Below are 8501 nucleotides of genomic sequence, written 5' to 3'. Positions count from 1 at the left end.
ACTTTATATAACAAAAACAGCAAATTTCAACATGCACTTTATTCATATCATGCATGAATATGAATAAGGCAATAAAGGGACAATGTAAGCTCGATGACATAAAATTAAACTACATTAAATACATGTAAGTACATCAAATCATTTTTCTTTGGAAAAAGTAAATGTACATAAATAAAAGAATAAATTAAAAGATAAATTAATAAAAAAAATAAGTTATTAAATATTAATCAAAATAAATACAAATCAAATAAGAAATCAATTAACAATATAAAAAGCTCATCTTTGTCTTTGTATCATTAAATAATGTTTAACTAATTTTAAATCAAATGGTATAGAAATACCAAAAAACCTACAATACAAATGTTCCGTATCGAGCATTGTTTGATCAAAGGACTATAAAATCTTGTAGACGTATTAATGTCAAATGTCATCGGTGCAATCGGCTGGATAACATATTGCCGATGATTTGCCGATGTTTATCATCGTTATTGGCAAACCAAAAAAGAATAGTACCTGTTACACACAAGGTTTAGAGTTTACTACGGAAGAGCATTAGTGCCAGATGTATGTTTTTTATTAACTCGAAATTTCGAGTTACTAACTCGAAATTTCGAGTTACTTATCTCGAAATTTCGAGTTACTAACTCGAAATTTCGAGTTACTTACGCGAAATTTCGAGTTACTTATCTCGAAATTTCGAGTTACTAACTCGAAATATCGACTTATTAACTCGAAATTTCGACTTACTAACTCGAAATTTCGACTTACATTGCACGACTTTCATTGGTTGCCGGTGAAAGCAAGGATTGAATTCAAGATACTTTCTTTCGTGTGTGGCTGTTGCACATTGACAGATCACCTTTAACATTTATTTAACAGAACAATTTTATAGGGTCAAATTGTCCACACACACTGAACATATCCTTCGCTTTTTTGAGGAGGGGGGGGGGGGGTTGTAAAATCACACTATCCACATTTCTGTGTTAATCGGGTAATTCTTTTTCTTAAGCACACATACAACCATCATGTGGAGAAACAACAAGCCGAAACCCCACCCTTTTGTAAACTGTGCAATATCATGTGTTAAATAAGTTTTAATTGGCGTGTATTCGCCAGTTAGTCTGTCACGTTTCTTTATACTTATAATGTTTTTTGTAACATTATTCATTATTTACTAATACTTTGATATTGTGTTGATAAAAGTTGATAAAAGTGATACTTGTTGTTATATATATGTTGGGAATAATATAAAAGCATCCGATTTTACAAGAAATATAGTCAGTCCAACAATTTTGACAAAGGCATCAGCACGCCCTATTTTGGCCTCGCCGCGATACTTTCCTCAGATGTCCCACACGTGAAGTATAGGATCGTTTTCTTTACAGGGATGAGAAGAATATGATATGAATTAAAAGATATGTTCGAACAGATGGGATACAATACAACGTCTGAAGAACGCCTGAACGTACAAATTAAAGGAAGCCTTGTTTTTTTTAGGTCGGATGTGTACATGCCATTACTAAGTTTAATTTAAATTTCAATAGTTTTTGTCCAGGCACCCGTTTCTCCATCTCCATCGTTCAAAGGCACTGCCTACTATATCTTATACCATCTAACTAATAACTTTGGCCATTCTTGTAATGTTAATAAGTCGAAATTTCGAGTTACTAAGTCGAAATTTCGAGATAAGTAACTCGAAATTTCGAGTTAGTAAGTCGAAATTTCGAGTTACTAAGTCGAAATTTCGAGTTAGTAACTCGAAATTTCGAGATAAGTAAGTCGAAATTTCGAGTTAATAACTCGAAATTTCGAGTTAGTAACACGAAATTTCGAGTTAATAAAAAACATACACCTGGCACTAATGCTCTTCCGTAGTTTACAGAGTTGAACAAAGTGTAAAACAAATCTTAATTAATATCTTTGAACAATACATATAGGGTGAAAATGTACAAAGTATGTCGGTTAAGTATAAAAAAATAACAATGCAATATTTGCACGAATATCTCCAATACATATGCCAATACAGGGAAACGGACAAAAGCCCTCCAGCAAAAGCCCTCCCGTCCAAAAATGACAAGGCGGACAAAACCCCTGTAACACCGCAAAACGTCCGTACCGCAAAACGTACGCGTGTGGACGTTTTGCGTCGCATATCGTACACATGTGGACGTTTTGCGGTGCATATTGTACTTGGTACGTTTTGCGGCGAGAGTGTGTCTTTGCGTCGCATATCGTCCATATTTTCTGTATTAAAATCAATTCATTATAAACGTTACTTTTATTGGTTCTGTCACTTTCATATTGTTTCAGGTAAAGATATGACGAAATAATCATTGAAGCGCAATATTTTGTGATACTCTATAATTCTGACATTTTTTATTTAAAAAGAAAGAAATATGCTTAAGCCCAAGATGTTTTTCGAATAGATTTTTATGGAATGGAACCAAGCAGCAGCAGCAGAGATATAAAAACGATGATATTGAAATAAATGTAATCTTATAGACATACAGAAAATGACAGCTATACGGACGAACCGGGGATTGGACTGAGTGAATGACAAAAATATTAAAATTAAGCTTTACTTTTGACAAAAGCTTTTCATATAATTGCATCAAGAAGTGGGAATGATTTTTTGTATTCTTGTTGACTATGGAGGTTCTACCGTTCATTTTTACGGATGGATGGGGGCTTTTGACAGCGTATTCATATTTGAGCTAGAGAGCTAATTTTATTATTGAACAATGTTATTTTATAACTGAACAAAGAAAAAAAGGTCATGGTGGCCTTATATTGCCCACCTGCCTATAAAGGCTCGATCACATGACAAGGGCAGAAAGCACTGAATATTACAAATTAAAAGCAAGTACATTTCATGTTCTTGGTCAGAATATAACTGATATCAGTACTCAATTCTACGTCTGAAATGGTCATCAATATCCAAATATCTGTAAATGACAAAGATCTGGTAATTTAGGCAAAATTCAATAGTGACCTTGAGGTTTAGGTCATTTCAAGGTCAATATTATAGTTGAACTATTCAAGATGTCGTCCTGTCATAAATGTATGACTTACATCTGATCATTGATAACAAAGAAATGGCAGTTTTATCCCAATTCAATTATTTGACTTTAAAATATGTCTTTATTTTTATCATTCAAAGGCAAATAACTCTTGACATATATTCAGTCGTTTAGATCATAAATGAACTTATCGAGACCTTATTGTTATACGTATTCTGTATAATTTTTTTAAGAATGGAGAAGAAACGAAAACACTAACAAGGTGAAATATAGTGCGTTTTTTTTTGTTAGATTTAACCTAACTTTGTTGAGATTTTATTTTCATAGATATTCTGTTAAAAATTGTCAAGATTGAAGAAGAAATGAAAGAGTTGGAGTGGTAACAATGTGAAATATAACAGATGTTGTAATTCAAGGGCAGATAACTCTGGACATATTGCTTAGGGTATGTGGATGCTATAGCTAAATTTGGACGGACAGACAATCAGACGCATACTCAGGTAAGCACACAATAACACTTGATAATAACTGGTCAAAATTAACTTAAATTATATAAACTTTAAAATATGGACGTTATGCGACAGGACCATGCATTTTTGCCGCAAAATGTACGTCAGAAAAATGTTGACAATATGCGCCGCAAAACGTCCATATACGTACGCTTTGCGGTACGGACGTTTTGCGGTTTTACAAAGCCCTCCCGTGAAAATGGGCTTTTGTCCACCCAGTCATTATTACGGGAGGGTTTTTGTCCGCCCTGGCATTTTCACGGGAGGGCTTTTGTCCGCCTTGTCATTTTTGGACAGGAAGAGCTTTTGTCCGGGAGGGCTTTTGTCCTACACTCGCCAATACATATGCATGGTTATATATATAATCTAGAAACTTCAGTTTCATCCAGTTGGCGGCTATCATATAAATGCACAGTGCAGATCAAGATCAGCGGTTTTCTGTGTCGTCTGGTTAAGGTCTGCATTGTTCGCTTTTAAGTCAATACATTTCTGTTGTTGTTAAAAATTTCGTAAACAAAGGATTAAAGATTCTGTATGTTGTGTTTGTTTGTTTCATTCTACGCCTTTTCCCAATAGTATTTCAGTCATACAGGCAAGTATTTTCCTTACCATCGTTCCTGGAGAGTTACACCAGTACTAGACTACCTTCCTCCGTGCTAAACTACCAAAGCATCTCCCGGGGATCTAACCAACGCCAGACAGGTAACTGAATTAAAAGTCATCTACTCTAACCCCTCGACCACGGAGGCGGTCTGTATGTTGTAATCAAAATGTTAAACAACATTAAGTGCAGTTATATGTATGTACATAATTATGCAAATAAAACAGTTTTCAAACATCGAAGAATATGTAAAATATGTACTGCAAATATTTGTGCATACTATATGTAATCATTTAAATATATACATTCATTTCTTATTGTAAAATTTGACTTGAACTTTAAAGAAAATAATTATTTTTACTACCTCCCTTTATTTGCAAAAAAAATGTTAAATTCGGTAATATCTTTATAAATAATGCATTTTGGAACCTACAATACTGAAAAATCTAAATTTGAGCATCATATTTATGATTTAAAACCATAATAAAATGTGTCATAAGATCTTTTAATACTTTTATTTTCGTAAATAAGGGTGCCGATATTTTTCTTTGAAAAGTTTAGTTATTATCTTAATTATTGCTTTTAAAATACATGTTAAGCATTAGATGAAATTCTTTGAGAAAGAATGTTTTTATGGTTTTGCTGCACGTTGCACATATTGATTATTTTTATTTTGTATTGAATTACCTACGAAATGAATAAATTATAATGGTTTAGAGGTCTTTTATTTGTTGCTTTATGTATTCTCGATAATTTAATTTTCTCGGGGTGCAATACTGTATTACAGTATAAACACGGCCTTTTTCAGGACACAGACTTACATAGACTTAAATAACATTGTAAAAGTAATAAAGGTTGGTGTGCCGCCTTGTCGATATATATGTAATTTAATGTATATTGTTTATATACAAACTACTGTATTTCCTCGCATACGGAACATATTAAGTACATGCGTGAAAAAATCTCGATCAGATAAAAAAAGTGTTTAAAACATGTGTTTCATAATTATGTGTCTAATATGTGGCGTGGTAGTTCCTAAAATATAAATGTATTATTTGTAGTTTTATGTAATTTAACGCGCAATAGATATATTTACCGAACATATTTTTGTACATGTACTTTTGTGCAAGCGTCATTTGTGCACGGCGTACTCGTGCAACTGTGTGATAACTTAAATGAATTGTCTTTTGTTCATCATTTGTAAACTTGAAGCAATGTGGACGCTTTCAAAAAAGTATTTTAAATTTATCATCATCACAGTCATTGGTGTGAATCTTGGACTGCTTATTTTAAACAGACAGCGAAATGGCTTGAATACCATGGAATCTAAGGTAAATATCAAAACTTAGATGCTTTAACAAATAAAATGTATGCACTAGTATGTATGGCAGACACGTAGTATACGTGTCACCTAAATAAGTGGTATATGGCACGAAAGTAAAATATATTGCACGAGAACACGACTGTATGACATGAATGTATGATATCTTGATTGCATGTAAGCGTGTTTTATATGACATTAACAAATGATATGTGGTAAAAATCATGGGTTCTATGCCATGAACGTAAGGTATGTGGCACAGAATGCTCTTGACCCTTGAATGTTTTCTATAAGACAAGAATATATGATTGCACGCGAGTGTTTGCTGTAGAACACCAATCTATGAAATAATGCGCGTGAGCGTTATATTTGGCACGTGAATGTATGCTATATGACACGAACCTATGATATATGGCACATACATATAAATATTGCTATATCATATGACATAAAGGTATTATATGCTGCACAAGGGCGTATGTTGTATGATAAGAAAGTATGATATATATTAATTGTATGTGCGCTATATGACACAAGTCTGCGTTAAATGATACGAACATGCGATATAATTATGACACATCATTGTGAGGTTTATCACATGAATCTGTAGTATATGGCAGGTTAAATACGAGTGTTTCTTCTTGTTTTTATTTCAATGGTAGTAATGTTTGATCAAAAGCTTTTACTCTTTAAATTAATATACATGAACATACGCGAAACAGTCTGTTAATCATACAAAATCAATCTATTGGTCGGATTTTAAGCACTTTAAATGAATATATTTGCTTTGAAAAGTATCGAATTATTGCGGTTTCTAAATTGCTTTTAAAAGATGTTGTCTGCATGATATTCAAGAAAGTGCTTGCTTTTCTCATAATATACTGCATGTTGCAAGCATGTTGACTCAATCGGTATTTGTCTTTCCTCGAATTTGCTTAAATAAAACATATTCTTGTAATCACTTTTAAACTATCGTTGAGGTTACTTGTAAATAAAACCCAACATTTTGTTGAATTGAATCCAACTTACTTTAATGACTCTATTTTCAGTCAACACTAGTTGACCCTGGGAAGACTGTTAATTATTACCAACCAAACTCAACAATGAATTCAAATGTTACTGTTGTAACGGCATACTTTGATCTTGGCACATTTCGGAAAGGACACTCAGGAACATACTTTACGAGGGATATGTATCATAATTGGGCGAGAATTTTTCGACACGTCAAAAATCCAATGGTGATCTTCACTGATTCTGAATTTTTCAAATTACACATAACGGCTATAAGGAATGAATCTTTGATGTCAACAAAAATAGTCCTCTTAGACAGGTCTTCATCCTGGGCTTTTCAGAATATCGATAAGATAAAGAAAATATTTGAATCTAGTACGTATCCGAAACACTATCCGAATACTGTTGTGCCTGCTTACGCATGCGCACAACATGCAAAGTATGACATGATATAACGCGCGGCGAAGATGAATGCTTTCAGTACAGCCTATTACATGTGGATTGATATAGGATACTTCAGAAACCGAAAATCAGAGAATAATTTTTACCTGACCAAGCCGCCCAGTTTTGATGACACAAAAATTGCATTCAATCTTATAAACTCAAAACTAAAATTCGACAGAAGTCCAGCAACAATCATGAAACAAAATCTTGTTTTATTAGGCGGAGGTTTATTTTTTGGTAAACGAGATTATGTAATTAAATTTGCCGCACAATTCGAGGATGCTGTTGATTTCTTTATATCACAAGGATTATCTAATACGGATCAACAAGTCATTTACGCCATGTTTTCAAAGACCGGAAGGAAATATTTAAAACCGGAAGTAGAACTTCAAGTTTACACGCCACCACGCGATAATGACTGGTTTTACCTAGGAACAATAATGATACAGGAATAATAGTCATCCCAATATACAAATGTATATGAATAAAGTGAATAGAACACTCACAAAAATGCTCTTACACATAATATTGTTATATAATTATGTATGGACAAAACGTATGTTATTCCTCCTTGATTTGATACTGACAAAATACATACCTGCCTGTGCTTCTGACCTTTAAATAATAAGTAATTAAAATCAAGATTTTTGCTATATCTTGCCTTCAAAAAGCAATAAATTTGATCAATAAATCATTCTTTTTTTAATTTCCTATGATATATTCATAGTATTCTTTGCTTTTTTGTTTTCTGCATTTTTTTTTCTCCAAACACAAACTTACTTAGACCAAGCATGCGATATAAACGGTTATTGCTTAAATAGCTAGAAATTTTGCTTTTGAAACATACCGAGTTCATTTTACACAAGATCTGAATATTAAATTTTGTCAAAAATAATGAGAATAATAACAGAACTTATCAGGTACCCTTATTTTAAGATGCTCAATAAGTGTCTTATATAATATATTTATATGTTTTTTGATGTGTTCATTTGATAAAATGATGATATATAATTTGTATACATTTTTGCATATTAATAAAGTATTTACAAAAATAATTGCCTTACTCAATGTTTTGATGTTTGTGTTAGAAAATGAGTTTACTTACCGAAACACGTAAGGTTTGTTTAGAAACACAAACATTTTAAATTAGGTGTTCCATTTTTCTAGATTTATAACCCTACAAGAAATTGTTATATTTCATTGTTACCCAAGGAATACTAACAATTCTATATGACTTTGCATGGATAACTAAGACCTAACATATGCAAGTTAACCAGTTTTACTTCGTCCGAGTATCTTTTTTAAAGATACTTCTTGGTAATTATATTCATGTATTCTGGTCAATTACATTACGGAGCAAATTGTTTCGGACATTTCTACATATATTTGGACAAATCTGTTGTGACTATCGCACAATACCCCGTGTTATTTTTAAAATTCTTGCGTTACTTGATAACAACTGTATCTTGAAATATAGAACAATTTCAAAAGGCCATTTAAATGGGCATGACAGAGGGCGAAAGAACAACAAAAAACGGCAACATTCCTTTATTAGTGTGATAAAATTTCAAGTGGGAAACTTTCAAAATCAGCAT

The 8501-nt window shown here is 32.5% G+C and overlaps 1 pseudogene; it reads left to right on the top strand.

The window, feature by feature from the left end:
* The first annotated feature begins 6386 nt into the window (after positions 1 to 6386).
* Positions 6387 to 7813, top strand: LOC132733784 (uncharacterized; annotated as a pseudogene).
* The last annotated feature ends 688 nt before the right edge of the window (positions 7814 to 8501 follow it).

The sequence above is a fragment of the Ruditapes philippinarum genome, unplaced genomic scaffold (genome assembly GCF_026571515.1).
Source record: "Ruditapes philippinarum isolate M1 unplaced genomic scaffold, ASM2657151v2 ctg3911_1_1_1_1, whole genome shotgun sequence".
NCBI classification, from domain to species: domain Eukaryota; kingdom Metazoa; phylum Mollusca; class Bivalvia; order Venerida; family Veneridae; genus Ruditapes; species Ruditapes philippinarum.
Note: the sequence above shows the minus strand (reverse complement) of the source record. Positions and strands in the feature narration are given on the sequence as shown.